At 49.4% G+C, this 22,184-nt stretch overlaps 1 long non-coding RNA gene across 1 annotated transcript; it reads left to right on the top strand.

The window, feature by feature from the left end:
* The first annotated feature begins 11,728 nt into the window (after window positions 1–11,728).
* Window positions 11,729–13,122, top strand: LOC139837598 (uncharacterized). The gene is made up of 2 exons (XR_011754144.1): window positions 11,729–12,491; window positions 12,583–13,122. It is a non-coding gene; the product is annotated as an uncharacterized lncRNA (long non-coding RNA).
* Window positions 13,123–22,184: the final 9,062 nt, after the last annotated feature.

The following is a 22,184-nucleotide window of genomic DNA, read 5'->3' as shown; positions in this document are numbered from 1 at the left end:
CCGGCGCCAACCGGGCGCCACCTCCACCACCACCTCCGCCAACCACCGCCACCCTCTCCGCCGCCGGCAAGCACCGCCACCCTCCCCAAACCACCGGGAAACATCACCGCGGCTCCATAACCTCCGCCGCAACCGCAAGGGCATCGACACCACCACCACCGACATACCACCGCCACCACCGCCAAGCTACTTTGACCCATTTCTTCCGCTAACTTGTGTTTGCTTGTTCCGGTTTGAGTGCCTTGTTTGTACAACTAATCCGCAGCTACGAAGCAAGCGACGACATCCTCGGCACCCCGGACTTGCAACCGTACTCTTGACAACACCACCTTCATCGCAAGTTGTGTGTTCCAACACCGCCTAACATCTAGGTATAACTTGCATTCCCTTGTAACCCCTCTTCTTTTGCGATCTATCCTATCGAGCATTGCTTATCTAGTGTTGCGAGACATTGCACGTGGCCCCGATTGTGAGGTGTGTGTGTAGTGTGGAGTCAAGCTTCTAAGCAAAACTCGTGTGGCAAGATAGCAAGAGCGAGGCTAACGCTAACATAGTGCGTGAAAAAGCCCCAAAAACACAAAAAGAGTGCGAGTAGCACCATACATCCATACGCCCATACATACAAAGTGTCCACGTGCCACCAAAGATACAAACGAGTGCAAGTGCCACCAAATACAAAAGAGGGAAAAGCTTTTAAGCAAAAGAGAGAAAAAGAGAAGAGAGGCCACGTGTGAATCTTGTTGTCTTTTCCTTTGCAACCGAAGCTTTGATCTCTTCTTGTGTTAGTGTGACACCGAGCACCCTTGCTCAAGGGCTTCTTACACTTTTCCGCTCATTCCTTGGTCGCACTAACCCCGTTTATCTCGTGTGTGTGTTCCACATCTTTTCCGTGTTTATAGTGATCATCGCTTTGACATTTGAATTTTTGGATTTCCACCACTCTTGACAATACACTTGATTTCGGATTTCGTCTTTTGGCTTTCCACCACACTCACCTACCACCATATTTGCTAGCTTTTGCGTGTGTTTTTGTGTGAGTGCCCGATACAATTGACTTTGACCTCGGCTTGTTGGATCGCCCCGATCTTATCATACCACGGTAAGATTGCGAGGTAGTGTTCTTCCACTAACATACACCATATATATACCATCGTGCTAACATGGATAGCGAAGATGAGGATACGGAGGAGTACACGGAGCACTTCGAGGAGGACACCTCCTCAAGCACCGCGGATGTGGAGGAACATGTGGAGCTCGACACCGACTATGGCTCCGCGAGCATCGCCAACATGACCGACATCGAGGAGCTCTACACCGACTTTGGCTCCGCGAGCATCACCGACATGACCGACATCGAGGAGCTCTACATCGACAATGGCTCCTCAAGCATGGACGACATGGTGGAGCAACGCCACGACTACGACATCGACGACATGGCGGAGCAACACCACGAGTACGACATTGACGACTTGGTGGAGCAACGCCACGCCTACGACATCGACACCATGGCGGAACCTCACCTCGACTCCACCATGAGCAACGCCTATTTGGCCAATGGAGCTACATATGAGGATAGAGGACCTCCACGATGGCACCATCATATGGATCATCAAGAGCGTCCTCATCATGATCGTCATCGACACTCGTCTACGAGCTCCACGAGGCGCCACCATGAGAGTGCTTATGCACAAGATCGTCGACTTCATGTACACCATATGGAGCATCAAGAGCGTCCCCATCATGAGCGTCATCGACACTCTTCTCCAAGCTCCACAAGGCGCCGCAAGCAACATGCCAAGTCGCATGAGCCATCATCTAGGCATGGCAAGGACCGTCATCGACATACGTCACCACATGAGCTTCGCCGCCACAAGCCACTTCATGATCGCCATCGACCAACATCTTCCACGAGTCTTCGACGACACCACTCAAGCCATGGTGGTGATGCACGAAGACGAGAGCCTCGACATGACGGCGACAAACACCATGATAGGGTGCCTACCACTCCAAGGATGGCAAGTGCACATCGAGCATACCTTCCTCATAAGGCGACTTCCACCTCTTGTGCCACCACCACAATGGCCTCCACCTCGTCACGTGCCTATGGACTCCGATGCTACAAATGCAAGCAACAAGGCCACCCTCCACGGGAATGTCCCAATCTCCTATGTGAGGTGTGCAAGGCCAAGGGTCACGTGGCATGGCAATGCACAACGCCAAGCGCCAAGAAGCTCTACTTCGACGAGCTCAATGCACAAGTCTCCAAGATGCCTATCGCGCCCACACTTCAAGATGAAGCTCGCCAAGGTCAACTCAAGGTTGATGTGGGTCCGAGCCTAGCTCTCTACTACACCACGACGCCACCGCTTGAGGATGACTTGGGAGGCGATGGAGTTGAGCATGGTGACCATGGGATTCTCCCTTCACCTATGGAGGCGCATGGAGTTGAGATGGTTGAGCATGGGAATTTCCCTTCAACCAAGGAGGCGCATGGAGATGAGAAAGTCGAGCCTACTCCTATATGCTTGATTGATGAGTTGGTACCAATCCCATGTGAGGATGAGAGCCACTTAGCCCACTTGAGTGAGAGTGATAGTGAGTTGAGTGACTTCCACCCCATATGCGAGTTTGAGTGCTTCCATTTGGAGGACATGAGTGATACACAAAGTGAGTTGAGAGAGGTAGATGATAGGTCCATGGAGGACATCACATTTGCTAACACATTAACCTCTCCCTCGTTTGTGTCTTCTTATGTTGCACTAGGTTCCACGGAGGACGAGTTCCCGCTCATGGAGACGATGTACATGGTGCATAAAGATGATGATATCTCACCATGCTTGCTCCAAGATGGACAAGTCGACCACATGGATCCTCCTACTTCCACCACACCTACTTCACATGAGTCGGCCTACAAAGGTAACAACATAGGTGTTGGTGATGCCATGATCCCACTAGTGGACATGATGACCCATGAATGCTTGCATGATCTTGATGACCCATTTGCTACTTCACATGCTACTTTCACTTTCCCATGTGATATTTTGCTTGATAACATTGTTGATCATGTGGAAGTGAGTTCTTGTGATACCATGACCATGCCATGCTATGAGAGCTTCAATTTTTCCACCATTGCTTGCAATATGTCGACCACTTGCTCTTTACCATGTATTGCTTGCAATGATAATGACAATGATGATATTAGCTTCCGCATGCTTTGCCCAAAATGTTTGCACTACTCCATGATCGTTGCATCCAAGATAGTGAACAATTCCCCTTTCTTATGCTTGGTATGCAAACATGCTTATTTCATTGTCCATGAGATGGCCCCCATAGCCTTCTCCATTTTTGATGATCATGAGTTGCCACATACCACACATGCACCTTCATGCCATTTGCACTATCGCCATGCATTTCATACTATCTTGCTTGACACTAATGGTGATGTGCACAAGTCTTGGAACATCATGATGGATGATGTGTTCCTCTACCATGCACATACGCTCTTTGTTTTGCTCATTCCATGTGTAGGTACCCGACCATCGACTTCCACCGCTACGGAACATGAGCTCACGAAACGCGCAATTGAGAGCTACCCCAACAAGGACCTAACCCGCGGGAATCACACCAAAGGGTATGTTCCCACAAGCCTTCGCCCGCATGTGTTTCCGACTTGCCTTGTCAAGTTTCCGGTTTGGTCCAACTCCTCGTCGCCCCTTTTGCCTCTTATGCAACTTATCTTGAAACATCTTGTTGGCACAATGATTGTTGTATGTCTTGATGCTTTCATCATACACTCCGAGATTCTCAAGGACCATGTCATACATGTGAGAGATACCTTATGCATCTTGTGCCACATGTCACACAAAAAGTTGCCCTTCTTTGGATTTTTCATTTCATCTTTGGCATTTGCATTGGATTCTTTGACACTTGAGGATACCCATACTAGGCTCACGCCAACCATACTTTCCCAAGTTAGAAGTTTCCACCGCTTTGCCATTGCACATAACAATTTTGCCCCAAATTTTGCCGCCGACACTTGCCTTTTGTTTGTTCCACTTGTTTGGGACAACGCTACACCACACATTTTTGACACCATACAACTCTTACATGCACAAATTTTTTCCCTTCCACATGTTGGATACACCCACACTCTTTTGGTTCCCATTTTTGCCAAATGCCTCTTGGAGCTTTCCCTTCGCAAGTGGTTTTTCTCCAAGTTCTTCTTCGACCGCGACTACCCAACTCTACATGGGACAACCGTCATGGACTACCTCTTCGATGAGGAGGAACAAGAGTCGAGGACGACTCTTCCCCAAGGGGGGGGAGATGATGTAGCCCCGGTCACCGACGTCGCTACACCAAGACCATCAAGTGCAACCCCGCCTATCGTCGACGCTACACCATGGCCAAAGAGTCCCCCAAGTGGACCTTCAACCCTCACCCACGCTACACGCGACAAGGTGAACTCCTTCCTCTCGATACTCGACCTCGTAGATACCTTGAATGGAATGCTACCTCATGTCGACATGTTATATGTCATTAGGTACAAGAGTCATCGAGGACCGGAGAGGAGGAACACCCATGGTGCACGTAAGCGAGGGAAGGGAAGAGGAGCCATTCATCATGGTGCAAGGAAGAGAGAAGAAGAAGAGAAGAAGAAGAAGAAGAAGAAGGAAAGAGGAGAAGAAGGCTGGCCGGCCCAGAACCCGGTTGGACCGGCCCCACGACCGGACTGTCCGGTTGCAGCCGTCGGCCGACCGGCCCAGACCGGACCACCCGGTCCCAGGCCCGGTCTGACCGGCCCCAAACCGGATCCGACGGGAATGACTCCCCAAGCTGCCTAAGTTATCCACTTGCGTACCTTTTCGGCCCAAGCTAGCTTGTACCTCTATATAAGCACCTAGGACCCCTCCTTTACCCCTTAGACAAGATGATAGCTTAAACATGGATATGAGCTTTGTCTCCCTAGGGTTTCATCCCTCTGTAATCAAGGCAACCCTTGTTGTTGATCTAGATCTGTGAGTGAGATTCTAGTGCGAGCACTCTCTCTCTCTCTCCGATCTCCTTCTCCAACACCGGTCTCTCTCCTCGGAATTCTACCGCGGTCTCTTCCGTAGGAGATTCTATCGGCGTGGTCCATCGAGCCACGGGGGTAAGTAATCGGTTGTATCGGGTAGGTGTGCGTGCGTGAGTTCCTCGTGTTCTTCGTGTTCTTCGCGCTCTCCCTCTCCTTCCCCTTTGGATTTCGGGTCAACCGCGAGATCGGGCCACACACGGGGTCTTAGACCTCATCACCAGCGCAGCCGAGCCGCCCTCGATTCCCGCCCGCAGCGCCCACCTTCGGCCCGGCCACCATCGCCAAGCAGCGCCCGCCCCAACGTCGCGCCTCTGCTCACCCACTGCTACACGCGTCGGCCAAACTCCAGAAATCCACAAGAAATCTCCAGCTTCGCTCTCGCATCCGCGCAAAATACGAATTGACCGGCAGTGCCGGCCTCACCACACCGGAAGTGCCGGCCAGACCACCCCGGCAGTGCCGCTCAGCACAGCCCGGCAGTGCCGCTGTTTCAGTTTCGCCCAATTCCGTCTCCATTTTTTGCTCCAAATTTTGACAACTTTCCGGCGCCCGTTCGACCCCAAACTTTCACAGTTATCCCTTTTCATTTTGACTCTAATTTAGACACCGTTTCCGAAATTTTCCGACTCCAAAATTTTGACACCCTCGATCGCTCGTCGTGACCCAAATTTTCGGGCATTGACTTATTTTGCTCGGTTTCCATTTCGGAGTGCAAGGTTTGTCCAACAAGCTTCCGCGCCTACATCAACACCGCGGCGACACCTTCGGCACCCCGGACTCCGGCGCAACTACGACACCATCGTCGCCATCATCGCAAGTTGTGTGTTCCGACACCGCCTAACTTTTTCATCTAGGTATAACTTGCTCCCCACCTTGTAGCCCCTCTTCCTTTTGCGACCTATCCTATCGAGCATTGCTTATCAAGTGTTGCGAGACATTGCACGTGGCCCCGATTGTGAGGTGTGTGTGTCGTGTGGAGTCAAGCTTATAAGCAAGGACTCGTGTGTGGCAAAATAGCAAAAGTGAGGCTAACGCTAACATAGTGCGAGAAAAGCCACAAAAACACAAAAAATAGTGCAAGTGGCACCATACATACAAAAGAGTGCAAGCGCCACCATAGATACAAAAGAGTGCAAGTGCCACCATAGATACAAAAGAGTAAAAAGCTTTTAAGCAAAAGAGAGAAAAGAGAAGAGAGGCCGCGTGTGAATCTTGTTGTCTCTCAAGTTGCAACCAAAGCTTTGATCTCTTCTTGTGTTAGTGTGACACCGAGCACCCTTGCTTAAGGGCTTCTTACACTTTTCCGCTCATTCCTTGGTCGCACTAACCCCGTTCATCTCGTGTGTGCGTTCCATATCCTTTCCGTGTTTCCGTGATCACCATTTGGACATTTGATTTTTGGAGCTTACCCACTCTTAACAACAAACTTGATTTCGGATTTTGACTTTTGGCTTTCCACCATTCCTCACCTACCACCATATTTGCTAGCTTTTGCGTGTGTTTTTGTGCGTGTACCCCAACACAAATCATTTTGCTCTCGGTATCGTTAGTTGACCCAATTCCATCACTTCAAGGTAAGACCCGAAGGTAGTTTCTTCCACTAACACCCACCATATAGCTTTTGTTGTGCTAACATGGATAGTGAAGAAGAGGATATGGCGGACTACATGGACTACTTCGAGGAGGATACCTCTTCAAGCACCGCGGATGTGGAGGAACATGTGGAGCTCTACTCCGACTATGGCTCCGCAAGCATCACCGACATCTCCGACATCGAGGAGCTCGACAACGACCATGGCTCCCCAAGCATCATCGACATGGACAACATGGTGGAGCACAACCTTGAGGACGACATCGACGAGCTCTACATCGACAATGGCTCACCACTCATGGACGACATGGTGGAGCAACGCCACGAGTACGACATCGACACCATGGCGGAGCCTCACCTACGCTCCACGATGAGCAAAGACGATGCTCCCAAGTACACCTGTCGCCAATGGAGCTACATATGAAGATAGAGGACCTCCAAGATGGCACCATCATATGGAGCATCAAGAGCGTCCTCAACATGATCGTCATCGACACACTTCTCCGAGCTCCACAAGGCGCCACCATGAGAGTGCTTATGCACAAGATCATCGACATCAAGGACATCATATGGAGCTTCAAGGGCGTCCCCAACATGATCGTCATCGACACTCTTCTCCAAGCTCCACAAGGCGCCGCAAGCAACTTGCCAAGTCGCATGAGCCATCATCTAGGCATGGCAAGGACCGTCATCGACTCACACCATCTCATCATAGTCGTCGACCACTACCACCTCATGGTCTACATCGACATACGTCACCACATGAGCTTCGCCGCCACAAGCTACTTCATGATCGCCATCGACCAACATCCCCCAAGGATCTTCGACGACACTCATCAAGACATGGTGATGAAGCACGACGACGAGCGCCTCGACATGAAGACGACAAACACCATCTTTCGGTGTCCACCACTCCAAGGATGGCAAGTGCACATTGCGCATACCTTCCTCATAAGGCGACTTCCACTTCTTGTGCCACCACCACAATGGCCTCTACCTCGTCACATGCCTATGGACTCCGATGCTACAAGTGCAAGCAACAAGGCCACCCTCCACGGGAATGCCCCAATCTCCTATGTGAGGTGTGCAAGGCCAAGGGTCACGAGGCATGGCAATGCACAAAGCCAAGCGCCAAGATGCTCTACTTCGACGAGCTACAAGCCCAAGCCAAGAAGCTTACGGTGCCCACACTTCAAGATGAAGACCTCCAAGACCATCGCAAGGATGATGTGGATCCGAGCCTAGCTCTCCACAACACTATGGCGCCACCGATGGAGGACGACTTGGGAGGCGATGGAGTTGAGATGGTTGAGCATGGGATTCTCCCTTCAACCAAGGAGGCGCATGGAGATGAGAAAGTCGAGCCTACTCCTATGTGCTTCATTGATGAGTTGGTACCAATCCCATGTGAGCATGAGAGCCACTTAGCCCACTTGAGTGAGAGTGATAGTGAGTTGAGTGACTTCCACCACATATGTGAGTTTGAGTGCTTCCGTTTGGAGGACATGAGTGATACACAAAGTGAGTTGAGAGAGGTAGTGATGTAGCCCGACCTACGGTCTTCGCTTCATCATGTGCTTCAACGACAAGAACCACATTCAAGGCCGAGGTCACGGAGGCATGGAAGAGAAGAAGGAAGAAGAGCACCTGAGGTCGCCAAGAAGAGACGGCGCATGAAGCACGACTGCTCGGATTATCCGCCCCACTAAGGCCGGACAATCCGCCCCCCTATGTGTCCAAGTCAATTCGGGCCAACTCCCATGTACCCCCCTTGTATGCCTAAACTACCCCTCCTTAGTGGCTCCCTATATATAGGCTCCCACCTCCCCCTTCATGAGAGAGGAATGAACTTGAGAGAATTAGGCTCATGCCTCCACCATCCCTTTGGGATTAGGGAAACCCCCTCCTTAGATTTACCCAAATCTATTGTACAAGGCACTCCTTATATGATTAGTCTCTCACACTTGTGATTCTACCACCGGTCTCTCACTCGTGTGATTCCACCGATCGTATACCGATCTTCCTCTCGGGGATTCTACCGCGTGTCTCTCCCTTGAGAGATTCTATCGGGATAGTGGTTCGGGCTATCGGGAGTAAACCGGAATTGTATCGGGTTGGTGTGTGTTTGCGTGTGTTCATCGTGTTCATCGCCGTGTTCTTCGTGTTCTTCCTCTCCCCCGCCTTTCCCTCGGTCAATTCGTGAGATCGGGCAACCCACGTGGCCTTAGGCAGCATCATATGGTATCAGCAGCCTTTGGTTTCCACGGATTTGACCCCCCACCCATCCAATTTCGTCTCTAAAATTTTTCCCCAAAAAAATCCCCAAAAATAACCCTAATTTGCCTCTTGACCGATCTGCGATTTCGTTGCGTTTTGAGTGGTTTTGGTCCATGGATTTGGTGTTGGAGTGCTTGATCTACTATCTCCCCAACTTTTAGCCCCCAATTCCATCGTTTCCCCTCCGATTTGGTCGTTTTGGCTTGGTTTTCGTGAAGAACAGGAGAGAGAAACTGCGTCCCGGTTGAGAATCCGATCAACCGGCCAGATCGCCGGGCCAGCCCGTAACCCGGTCGACCGGCCGTGTGACCGGCCAGGCGGTCCTGTGTCCCGGCCCAACCGGCCCCTGGACCGGGCGCCACCCTTCCACCTCCACCGCCAACCACCGCCACTCCTCTCCCCCGCCGGCAAGCACCGCCATCATCCCCAACCACCGGCAAACACCACCGCGGCCCCAACAAACACCGCCGCATCCGCAGGCACATCACACACGCGCAGCTCAGCTCCACCTGCCCGCTACGCGCGCGAAGCCATCTCCGCAATCGCCTCTGCCCACGAGCTGGCCCAAACCGCCGTTTCCTCCGCTAGTCAACGCCGCCAGCAACGGCCTCTGGCTCGCGCCAATCGCCCGCGCCCACCATCCGCTCAAACGCCGCGCGCATCTCCTGCACACGCTGCCGGCCGCTGCTCCGCTTGCGCCGCCACCAGCGCACGGCCCACGCGCTAGCTCCCGCTCGAGCCCCAAATTCCATTGTTTCAGCTCAATTTTCCAAATCCCCACTCACAGCAATTTCCAATTCTCAGTCCGCTCAAAATTTCAGGCCAATCAGCTCTCTACCTCGCGCAGGATTCCGACTTCACGCAAAATCGCCTCAACCGGAGCAAACCGGGCGGCACACCGGGCCACCCGGTTGAAACCGGAGTACAGACCGGTGCCAACCGGCCCAGTCCAGGGGGCTCTGCCCAGTTTCGGCCAATTCTGTCCCTTCTTTTTGCCCCAAATTTTGACAACTTTCCTGCATCCGTTTGACTCCAAATTTTAACAGTATCCCCCAAATACTCCACATAGCCCATCTCTAATTTTTGATGATTTTTGGAACATATTTTTTGACCGCTCGTTTCGACCCAACTTTTCGGGCATTGATTTAATTTGCTCGGTTTCCGATTTGGAGTGCATCGGTTGTCTATTCCGCTTCCGCGCCTACATCAACACCGCGACGACACCGTTGGCACCCCGGATTCCGGCGCAACGTCGCCACCATCATCGACACCCCTTCGTCATCGTAAGTTCGTGTGCTTGACACCGCCTAACCTTTTCATCTAGGTATAACTTGCACCCCTCACCCCTTGTAGCCCCGTTTCTTTCTTTGTGTACCTATCCCATTGAGAGTGGCTTTCCGAGCGTTGCGAAGCATTGCACAAGTGTCACGACCGTGAGAGGGTGTGTGTGCGTTGTGTTGAGCGAAGCTCCGAAGCAAGCTCGGTGAGAAAGATACACAAAAGAAGAAAAGTGATATACATACATAGAGCGAAATAAAGCTTCTAAGCATAGAAAAAAAAGTGAAAAAAAATAGAGAAAAAAAAAATAGAAAAAGAGTGTGTGTCCACCGATACCGAGAAGTGCAAAGCTTGTGCGCACTAAGAGAGAAAAGAGAAGAGTGGCATTTGTGCAAATCTTGTTGCTTCTCTCATATGCAACCGAGCTACCGTCTCTCTTGTGTTGGCGTGACAACGAGCATATAGTCTTCGTTAGGACCATCTTTGTCACTTGCTCACTTCCTTGGTCGCGCTAACCCCATTGTTCTCCGTTGTGTGTGTTTCCGTGTTTCTTTGACATAGATCACCACTTTTGACATTTGACTTTGGATCTTACCCACATTTGACAATAGACTTTTCCGTTGATCTTTTTCGTTTGCTATCCACCCTTACCCACCACATATAGAGTTCTTAGCCTTTTGCGTGTGCTTTGAGTGTGTGTGTGAGTAACCCCGATACATTTCAACTTTGCTCTTGGCTTGAACCATTTTCCGATACTTTCTTGATAGGTGAGATACTTGTGTAGCTTTCCTTCCACCACATACATATACACCTTCCTAGTGAGATATATACATGATGACCCCACAAGAGCAAGCCGAGATGAGAGCATACTTCGCCGAGCTAGATGCTCGAGAGGCCAAAATGACCCTCCAAGACAAAGCCGAGTGCAAATCCTACTTCAAACACCTTGAGAGCAAGAGTGATACACACCATGAGTCGAGTGAGGATGTTTCGATTTCTAACAACTTAACCTCTACTCCTCTTGTGTTCTCTTCCTCTTTGCTAGGTTGCTCGGACATCGACGACGCCATTGCCATGGAGATGAGGGACTCCACTATATGTGAGATGAGCGACTCCACTATATGTGAGACGAGCGACTCCACTATATGTGAGCTTGATGAGTGCCTCCACTTCGAGAGCATGAGTGAAACACCGAGTGAGATGAGAGTGGTAGTTGATAGGTCATGTGAGGCCATTTTCAATTCTAACATCTTACCCTCTACCTCTAGTGTGTTTCCTTGTGTCTCACTAGGTGCCATGGATGACGAGACGCCGATCATGGAGAAGATGTACATGGTGCATGAAGATGATGATATCACACCATGCTTGATTGAAGATGAACATGGAGGCCACGTCGAGCCTACCTCTTCCACAACACCTACCTCATATGAGCGAGAATACAAAGGTACCTATATGGGTGTTGATGATGCCATGATCCCACTAGTGAACATGAAGATTGGTGAGTGCATGCATGATCTTGATGATACAAATGCTATGTCATATGCTTCTTTCATTTTCCCATGTGATGCTTTGCTTGATACCAACATTGTTGATCATGTGGACTTGATTGCTTGTGATAACATGACCATGCCATGCTATGAGTGTTTCGATTTCTATCCTATTGCTTGCAATATGTCGAACAATTTCTCTTTCCCATGTATTGCTTGCAATGTTGATAATGATGCTTGTGTTGTGACAACCTTGCCGAACAATTGCTCTTTCCCTAGGTTTGTCGACAACAATGATCAAATGTTGAACATGTTTTGTGCTACATGCTTGCAATATTCTCCCATTAATGCAACCAAAATGATGAACAATTTCTCTTTCCAATGCTTGGCTTGCAATAGTGTTAATATGCTTGTGAATGAGATTGCCCCCATAGCTCTATCACATTTTGGAGACTTTGCATATATCCATGTTGATCATGTTCCCATGTTTACTCCGCATATTCACCATATCTATTATGATGCTTTGCTTAACGCTAATGGTGATGTGCAAAAGAGATGGACCATCATGATGGATGATGTGTTCATATACCATGCACACACGTTGTTCTTGTTGTCTAACATGTGTGTAGGTACCCAAACTCCAATGTCAACCTCGATTGAGCACGAGTTGACAAAAAGAGCTCTTGAGAGCATGATACAAGTGAGCTCCAATGAGTGGTTTTGCCCGCACACTTCAACTACACAAGATCTCTCAATGAGAGCACACCGACACTTTGATAAGGTGACCTCCTTCTACTTGCGCCCTCTTCCTAAATCCATGGAACTTTGGCTACGCTTTGATTGCTCCTTTGCTTTTCTTGTGCTATTGATAGGGCTCTTGACAAGTGAAGGGACATTCAAGCGTTGGTGTCATCTACCTCCTCTACACATTCATGAAGACTCATCGTCGAGGACGACTCTTTTTCAAGTGGGGGGAGATGATGTAGCCCGACCTACGGTCTTCGCTTCATCATGTGCTTCAACGACAAGAACCACATTCAAGGCCGAGGTCACGGAGGCATGGAAGAGAAGAAGGAAGAAGAGCACCCGAGGTCGCCAAGAAGAGACGGCGCATGAAGCACGACTGCTCGGATTATCCGCCCCACTAAGGCCGGACAATCCGCCCCCCTATGTGTCCAAGTCAATTCGGGCCAACTCCCATGTACCCCCCTTGTATGCCTAAACTACCCCTCCTTAGTGGCTCCCTATATATAGGCTCCCACCTCCCCCTTCATGAGAGAGGAATGAACTTGAGAGAATTAGGCTCATGCCTCCACCATCCCTTTGGGATTAGGGAAACCCCCTCCTTAGATTTACCCAAATCTATTGTACAAGGCACTCCTTATATGATTAGTCTCTCACACTTGTGATTCTACCACCGGTCTCTCACTCGTGTGATTCCACCGATCGTATACCGATCTTCCTCTCGGGGATTCTACCGCGTGTCTCTCCCTTGAGAGATTCTATCGGGATAGTGGTTCGGGCTATCGGGAGTAAACCGGAATTGTATCGGGTTGGTGTGTGTTTGCGTGTGTTCATCGTGTTCATCGCCGTGTTCTTCGTGTTCTTCCTCTCCCCCGCCTTTCCCTCGGTCAATTCGTGAGATCGGGCAACCCACGTGGCCTTAGGCAGCATCAGGTAGATGATAGGTCCATGGAGGACATTGCATTTGCTAACACATTAACCTCTCCCTCGTTTGTGTCTTCTTATGTTGCACTAGGTTCCACGGAGGTCGAGTTCCCGCTCATGGAGACGACGTACATGGTGCATGACGATGATGATATCTCACCATGCTTGCTCCAAGACGGACATGTCGACCACATGGATCCTCCTACTTCCACAACACCTACCTCAAATGAGTCGGCCTACAAAGGTAACAACATAGGTGTTGATGATGCCATGATCCCACTAGTGGACATGATGAATTTTGAGTGCATGCATGATCTCGATGATCCATTTGCTACTTCACATGCTACTTTCATTTCCCCATGCGATACTTTGCTTAACATTGTTGATCATGTGGAAGTGAATGCTTGTGATACCATGACCATGCCATGCTATGAGAGCTTCAATTTTTCTACCATTGCTTGCAATATGTCGACCACTTGCTCTTTCCCATGTATTGCTTGCAATGACAATGACAAGGATGACATTAGCTTCCGCATGCTTTGCCCCAAATGTTTACACCATTCCATGATCCTTGCATCCAAGATTGTGAACAATTGCTCTTTCTTATGCTTGGTATGCAAGAATGCTTATTTCATTGTCCACGAGATGGCCCCCATAGCCTTCTCACTTTTTGATGATCATGAGTTACCACATGCCATGAATGCACCTTCTTGCCATATGCATCATCGCCATGCATTTCATACTATCTTGATTGACACTAATGGTGATGTGCACAAGACATGGAACATCATGATGGATGATGTGTTCCTCTACCATGCACACACGCTTTTTGTTTTCTCTTTTGTGTGTATAGGTACCCGAATGACAACTTCCACCGCTACGGAGCATGAGCTCACGACACGCGCAATTGAGAGCTACCCCAACACGGACGAGATACATGATCCAACCCATGGGATTCACGCCAAAGGGTATGTTCCCAAACGCCTTCGCCCTCGTGGGTTGCCGGCTTGTCTTGTCGAGCTTCCGGTTTGGACCAATGCCTCGTCACCTCTTTTGCTTCTTATGCAACATATCTTGACACATCTTGTTGGCACAATGGTTGTTGTATGTCGTGATGCTTTCATCATACACTTCGAGAATCTCAAGGACCATGTCATACATGTGAGAGACACCTTATGCATCTTGTGCCACATGTCATTCATAAAGTTGCTCTTCTTTGGATTTCTCATTTCATATTTGGCAATTGAAATGGATTCTTTGACACTTGAGGATACCCATACTTGGCTCACGCCAACCATACTCTCCCAAGCTAGAAGTTTCCATCTCTTTGCCATTGCACATAACAATTTTGTCCAAAATTTTGCCACCGATACTTGCCTTTTGTTTGTTCCATTTGTGTGGGACAATGCTACACATCACATTTTTGACACTTTACAAACCACACTTTTACATGCACAAACTTTTGCCCCACCAAATTTTGAATACATCAACACTCTTTTGGTTCCCATTTTTGCCAAATGCCTCTTGGAGAAACGACTTGATGCTTCGTATTTGATTGAGAGCCTCTTGTTCGCCGATCACAAAATTGGCATCCACAAGCTTTCCATTTGCAAGTTGTTTTTCCCTAAGCTCTTCTTCGACCGTGACTTTATCCCTCTACCACAACATGGGACAACCGTCATGGCCTACATCATCGTTGAGGAGGAACAAGAGTCGAGGACGACTCTTCCCCAAGGGGGGGGGGGGAGATGATGTAGCCCCGCCTATCGTCGAAACTACATCATGGCCAACGTTTCCCCCAAGAGAATCAATGACCCGAGACCGAGTGAAGTCCATACATGATAAGGTGAATTCGCTCCTCTCTACACTTGAACTCGACATAACCTTGGACGGATTGCTACCTCATATCTATGTCTATGTGTCATTAGGTACCAATCTCGCCAAGGACCCAAAGGAAGCGTCAAGGAGCCGAGGAGAGGGAAGCTACATGGTTCATGGAAGAAGAAGGGAAGACCGAAGAGAAGAAGGAGAAGAGCTCCAGCCGCCAGCCACGACAAGGCCGGCACTGCCGCCCCCACCTGGCCGGCACTGCCGGTGGGCGCTCCCGCACCGCCGCTTTCGACGCCGGCATCGCCGGCCCAACCTGCTGAAGACGCCACGGAGACCAGGCCGGCACTGCCGCCCCATCTTCCCAAGATCGCTGCCCCACTGCATCGCCGCCACGAGCACACCGGCACTGCCGGCCCCTCCGAAGCCAACCTCATCTGGACTGTCTATTTGCATCCTATGGCTATGTTTATTCTGTGCAAATGACTAAGTTACCCCTGCTCCGGACCTGAGGCTATATATACCTCTCTCCCCACCTCATTTAGGTTTAGACAAGATTAGGCTTAGACTACATGAGCTTTGTCTCCCTAGAACTATGTTCTTTGTATCAAGGCACTCTTGAGTGATTTCTACTCTTCATGGATGATTCAAGGCTACCCCTCTCTCATCCAAGTTCTAGTTGAGATCTCCTCACCAATCTCCCACTTGTTAGATTCTACCCAAGGGTCTCTCTAAGAAGTGGTTCTATTGGCTTGGTCTAACCTACCAAGGGAGTAAATTTGGTTTGTGTTTGGTTGTGTGTGTGTGTTCTTATTTGGATCTTGTGTTCTTCATCCTCCTCCCCCTCAATCACCCACTCACTTGGTCAAATTCGTGGGATCTGGGCACACCCTAGCCCTTAGGCCACATCATAGCCACTACGCAAATCAATCTTAGAGAAAATCGCGGCACCGCTCAATTCATCAAGCATGTCATCTAAACGCGGAATGGGATGGCGGTATCGAACGGTAATGGCATTGATGGGGCAACAATCCATACACATTCGTTGCGTCTCATCCGGTTTAGGAACAAGAATCACGGGAACCGCACAAGGGCTTAAGCTTTCACAAACATACCCTTTTTCGAGGAGGTCTTGTATTTGTCGTTGGATCTCCTTTGTGTCTTCGGGGTTGGTGCGGTAGGCGGCGCGGTTTGGTAGAGGAGCGCCGGGTATGAGGTCGATGCGGTGCTCAATCCCTCGAAGCGGTGGTAGTCCATGAGGTAGCTCGTCGGGGAAGACATCTTGGAACTCCTTCAAAAGAGACAACAAAGACGAAGGAAGTGTTGTTAAGTTGTTAGTCTCCGAGGATGGCCCCTTGCAAATGAGCACGTAGTGCAATATGGTGGATGGGTTGTGGTGCAATTCTCTCATCTCACTCTTGGTAGCTATGAGGACACTCTTCATCTCACTCATATATGGCTTGTGGCGCTCACTTTCCTTTTGGTGGGTCACTCTCTCACCACTCATCTCACTAGTGATGGTAGCTTCCTTAGCCCTCGCTAAAGCCTTTGCATTGTCCGCAATTACTTGGCTAGGAGTCATTGGGCGTAGGATGAACGTCTTGTCGCCGACCTTGAAGCTATAGGTATTTGTGTAGCCATCATGGCTTGCTCTTTTGTCATATTGCCAAGGGCGACCAAGTAGCATGTGGCACACCGTCATGGGCACTACATCACAATCAACGGTGTCTTCATAGGCGCCAATCTTGAAGGATACGGAGACGGTGTGTTGTATCTTGACATTTCCATTGTCACTTAGCCATTGTACATGGTAAGGATGGGGGTGTTTCCGGAGTGTGAGGTTGAGCTTGGAGCATAGTTCGGTGCTTGCAAGATTGTGGCAACTCCCTCCATCGATGATAACCTTTATTGACTTGCCATTGATTCCGGCTCTTGTTTGGAAGATGTTGCACCTTTGATCTTCATTGGGTAGTGCATGGGTTGTCAACACTTTGGTCACCACAAGGGATGGACTTGCATCATGCACACATAGGACTTGTTCTTGGTCTTCCAAGTCATCATCTTCATGATTGGTTGCGGCTTGTACCAAGGCTTCATATTCTCCTTCACTCAAGTACTCCACATCTCCATCATCTCGAGTTATCATAACTCTTGTGTTCTTGCATTCAAAGGATTTATGTCCTTGAGCTCCACACTTGAAGCATGTGATGTTACTAGATCCCGTGGAAGCTTTGGAGGACATAGTTGATTGATCCGGCTTGAAGCTTGTTGTCTTGAAGGCACTCTTCATTTGCTTAGGAGGATCCTTGGGAGCAATAGCACTTGTCTTCTTGATGCTTGAGGAGGTGTTTGTTGCATTGCGCGCGGCGAAGAAGGACTTTGTTTTTGCACTTGCTATGTCTTCTCGCACTTGGCGCTCGGCTCTTGTAGCTTGATGAAGCAATTCAACCATGTTGGTGTAAGGCAAGAATTCCACTATCCTCTTGACGGGAATGTTCAATCCATTCAAGAATCTTGCCATTGTTTGCTCTTCTCGCTCATCCACATTGGCACTCATCATTGTCATGTGCATCTCCTTGTAGTATTCCTCAACGGACTTGTAGCTTTGCTTGAGTTGAGTAAGCTTGTTGAAGAGGTCGCGTTTGTGGTGGTTTGGCACAAAGCGTTTGTGCATGACTTCTTGCATCTCTTCCCATGTAGCAATGGGGTCTAGATCTTCCTTGTCACGCTTCTTGTTCACTTCTTCCCACCAAACATTTGCATACCCTTAAAACTCTAATGATGCCATGGCCACTTTCTTTGCTTCGGAGAAGTTGTGTATGCGGAAAATCTTGTCAACCTTGAGAACCCAAGATAGGTATGCGTCGGGGTCTTCTTCTCCGTGGAATTTGGGCATGGTGAACTTGAGCTTCCCAAAGATTTCCTCTTCATTGCGGTCATTGCGCCTAGGAGGTGGTCTTTCTTCACCAATATCTTGACGTTGTTGAGGTGGATGTTGTGGACCTTGAGCATCTCTATTGTTGTTGCTATGTTGTGGACGAGGAGGTGGTCTTCCATGACCTTCATCTTGATCATCATTGTTGTGGCGTCGTCGAGGCATCACACTTTCTTCACTTGATGCTTGGTGATGACTTGAGTCTTCATTTCTTGCCCTTGGAGGAGGTCTTCTAGCATGAGGGCGATCATCATGATGGGGGCGATTATCTTGACCTTGAGGGCGTTGAGGACGAACAACATTGATGATTTGGCGCTCTTGGTGCGCTTGCCTTTGTTCCTCTTCATGAAGGCGTTGTCTTCTAGCTTGAGTTTCTTGTACTTGTCGTTGCCGCTCTTGTTCTTCAAGTGCTTGTTGTTCATTGCGGAGACGCTCTTGTTCCCTTGCTCGAACTAGCTCTTGATCATGTCGAAGGCGTTCTTGCTCTTGTTGGAATTGAGCATTGAGGTTTTCTTGGTGAAGGCGCTCTTCTTCAAGGCGTTGACGCTCTTGGACAAGTCGAAGTCGAGCTTGCTCCGCTTCTTGAGCTTGTTGGTGAAGCACTTGAACATCCACATTATGGTGACGTGGGTCTTCATTAGAATCATGGCGAGACGGTGTAGGAGCTCTTGACCTTGAGCTATGAGAGCGCGAAGACCTTGAGTGGTGTCTTCTCTCTTCTTGACGGTTGAGTGTGTGGAGGATATTGTCCAACGCCGTCTTCATTTCCCTTGTCTCTTGACCTTGTATGGCAAGTGTGGCCTTCAACTCATTGCCTTGAGTTTCAATCTTCTCATTGAGGTCTTGCACTTGATTGTTGAGGTCATTCCTTTGCACTTGAGCTCTTTCTTCATAGCGGACATTGGTATCCTTGAGCATGGCTTCAAATTGATTTAGCTTGGCGTGGACGGCTTGAGTAGCTATCCAATGTTGGTGCCGCGTCATCGGTAGTTGGTTCCCTTCTCCACTAGACATGGTTACAACTAAAACAAGAACTATGTGGTGGGTGGTTAGGAAAGACTACCAAGAATGTTAAAACTTGCAAACCAAAATCGAAAAGGTGTTTCAAGATGGAGGGAAACCGATATGTATGCACACACACACAAAAACAAAACTCTATATGGTGTTAGGTATGGATGTGGAACGCCAAATGGAAGAACCAAACGAAAATTCTATTGTCAAAAGTGGGTAAGATCCAAAAGTCACAAGTCAAAGGCGGTGATCACAAAAGGCATACACAATGAGGAACACACGCGTGGGACAAAATGGGGTTAGCGTGACTAGGAAAATGAGCAAGAACAAAATGGTCCTAACGAAGACTACTAGCTCGGTGTCACGCCAACACAAGAGAGACCGTGGCTTGGTTGCAAAATTGAGAAGCAACAAGATTTGCGCAAGACGCCTCTCTTTTCTTTTCTCTCTTTTGCTTAAAAGCTTTGGACTCTTTTGTGTATAGGTGTCACTCACACACTTTTTCTTTTTCTTTTTGTATTTTTCTTTTTCTTTTTCTCACTATGTAAGGATACTACTATCTATGTAAGTATGTCACACTTCTTTTGCTTATCTTTTCACACGAGCTTGCTTCAAAGCTTTGCTCAACACACGCACACCCTCACGGTCGGGACGCTTGCGCAATGCTTCGCAACACTAGAAAGCCACTCTCGATAGGAAAGGTACGCAAAAGAGGCTAGGGCTACAAGTTAGGAGCAAGTTATACCACTTGATGATGGTGGCCGACGATCTTGAACTTGCTATGGTGGAGGTATCAAATGAACCGCTTGGATCCTCGGGGTGCCGTCGTCGTTGTCGATGTTGCGGAAGCTTTGTGGTAGCTGAAATGGCACTCAAACCGAAGTCCAAACACAAGGGGGTTAGTACCAAAACGAAAAACGAAGGTTGCTGTCAAAATTTCGGCCAGGCGGAACTTCCGGTCCTGAGGGGCGGAACTTCCGGTCCCCGGGCGGAACTTCCGGTCCTTCCGGGCGGAACTTCCGGTCGCAATCAGATCTGCGGACTATTCGTCGATTTGGGCGGAAATCCGGGCCGAAATCCTTCGAATTCGAGGAAAATTTGGCACTAGAAGCTGTGGGAAGGTGGGGGAATTGCAGATCAACACCAAAGGCAAGTTTCTATTGGAGCAAAACCACAAATAACTCAACAAATCGAGAGATCGATCCAAGGCCAATTTGGGGCTATTTTTTGGGAATTTTTTTGGAAATTTTTTTTGGGCGAAATTGGTGGAATTGGGGGATGTGGGGGTCAAATCCGTGGCAACCAAAGAGCTGCTGATACCATATGATGTGGACTAAGTCCTTGGATGTGCCCGATCTTCACGGATTTGGGTGGAACTCGTGGGGGTAGGTGGATGAACGCGATGAACACGAAGAACGCGAGGGGGGATCGTGGGGATACAACACACACACACGCACACAAACCGGTTTTCCCTCGTAGGCCCGATACACCTACTCGATAGAGGTTGCGAGAAAAGACCTTCCGGTAGAAGTCCCGCAAAGAGATCGACAAATCGAAGCTCGCAAGATCTAGAAGGGTGAAAAGACCGGAAGGTTGATAGAAGTGCAAGCAAAAGACCAAATAGGTAGAAGTGCAAGCAAAAGATCAAACAAACGGTAGAAGTCACCAAAGAGATCTTGACAAGTCGATAAGGAGCCCGGGTGGATACAAGATCAAAGATCTAGGTAGGGTTCCCACAAGGGTGAGCTAAGCTCAGGTTTAATTTCACATCAAGTCTAATCTGAGATCTGAGCCAACAAGGCTATTTATAGGTGGGGGCGAAGGGTTAAGTTACACGCTGAAAAGTGCTGTCTTGCTGAAGTTCGATGGGGCGGAAGTTCCGGTCAGGGGCGGAAGTTCCGGTCTGGAGGGGCGGAAGTTCCGGTCGGGGCGGAAGTTCCGGCCAAGTTCCGGCCTTGTTCCGGAATTGCGCCATTGTCCTGCAGTAACATCCAGTATGGTTTTCGCCGACTTTCGGAACTTGGGCGGAACTTGGGCGGAAGTTCCGGTGGGCGGAAGTTCCGGTCTCCCGGGGCGGAAGTTCCGGCTGGGTCCTTTCTTCTGGGCGCTGGAAGGCATCTGGAGAGCATCTGGCCGGAAGTTCCGGTCCTGGGGGGCGGAAGTTCCGGCCTGGGCGCTGTAGCTCCATCTTCATCATTTCCAGCTCTCTCTCCATTGGCTTGGTCTTCATGGCTCGCTTCTTGGTCGGTGTACCTGATTGAACATAGGGTATTGGCATGAAGTAGCAAGCCATCCAAAGGGGTGTCAAAAGCATACATGGAGAGGAGCGAATTCACCTCTTGGTGTATAGCTTGGGCTCGAGCTCGTGTCATTGGACCACGAGGAGGGCTTGTCGGTCTTGGGTAGGGCTACATCAGTGACATCGGCCTTGCGTCCTCGGGTCTCCATGGCATCCTCTCTTCTCCCCGTACTTGTCGTCGGGTTCCTATCATCAAGATATGACGGGGTATGAAGTAGTATATCGTCCCAAATAGGCGATTTGAGGCACGCGTAAAGGAGAAGATTCACCTTAGCGTGCTGTCTTGGCGATGAAGCACATGATGTGGTGAAGACCGAAGGTCGGGCTACATCATCTCCCCCCACTTGAAAAAGAGTCGTCCTCGACGATCAATCTTCATGAATGTGTAGAGGAGGTAGATGACACCAACGCTTGAATGTCGCTTCACTTGTCAAGAGCCCTATCAATAGCACAAGAAAAGCCAAACAACACTCAAAGCATAGCCAATGTTCCACGGGTTTAGCAAGAGAGCGCAAGTAGAAGGAGGTCACCTTTGCATAATGTCGGTGTGCTCTCATCGATAGATCTTTGATGTAGCCCCGGTCACCGACGTCGCTACACCAAGACCAACAAGTCCCCCAAGTGGACCGATGACACGAGCCCGAGTCAAAGCTCTACATGATGAGGTGAACTCGCTCCTCACCACCCTTGATCTTGATACCCCTTTGGATGGATTGCTACCTCATGCCGACGTG

This window comes from Lolium perenne, chromosome 3 (assembly GCF_019359855.2).
Source record: "Lolium perenne isolate Kyuss_39 chromosome 3, Kyuss_2.0, whole genome shotgun sequence".
Classification (NCBI taxonomy): Eukaryota; Viridiplantae; Streptophyta; class Magnoliopsida; order Poales; family Poaceae; genus Lolium; species Lolium perenne.
Note: the sequence above shows the minus strand (reverse complement) of the source record. Positions and strands in the feature narration are given on the sequence as shown.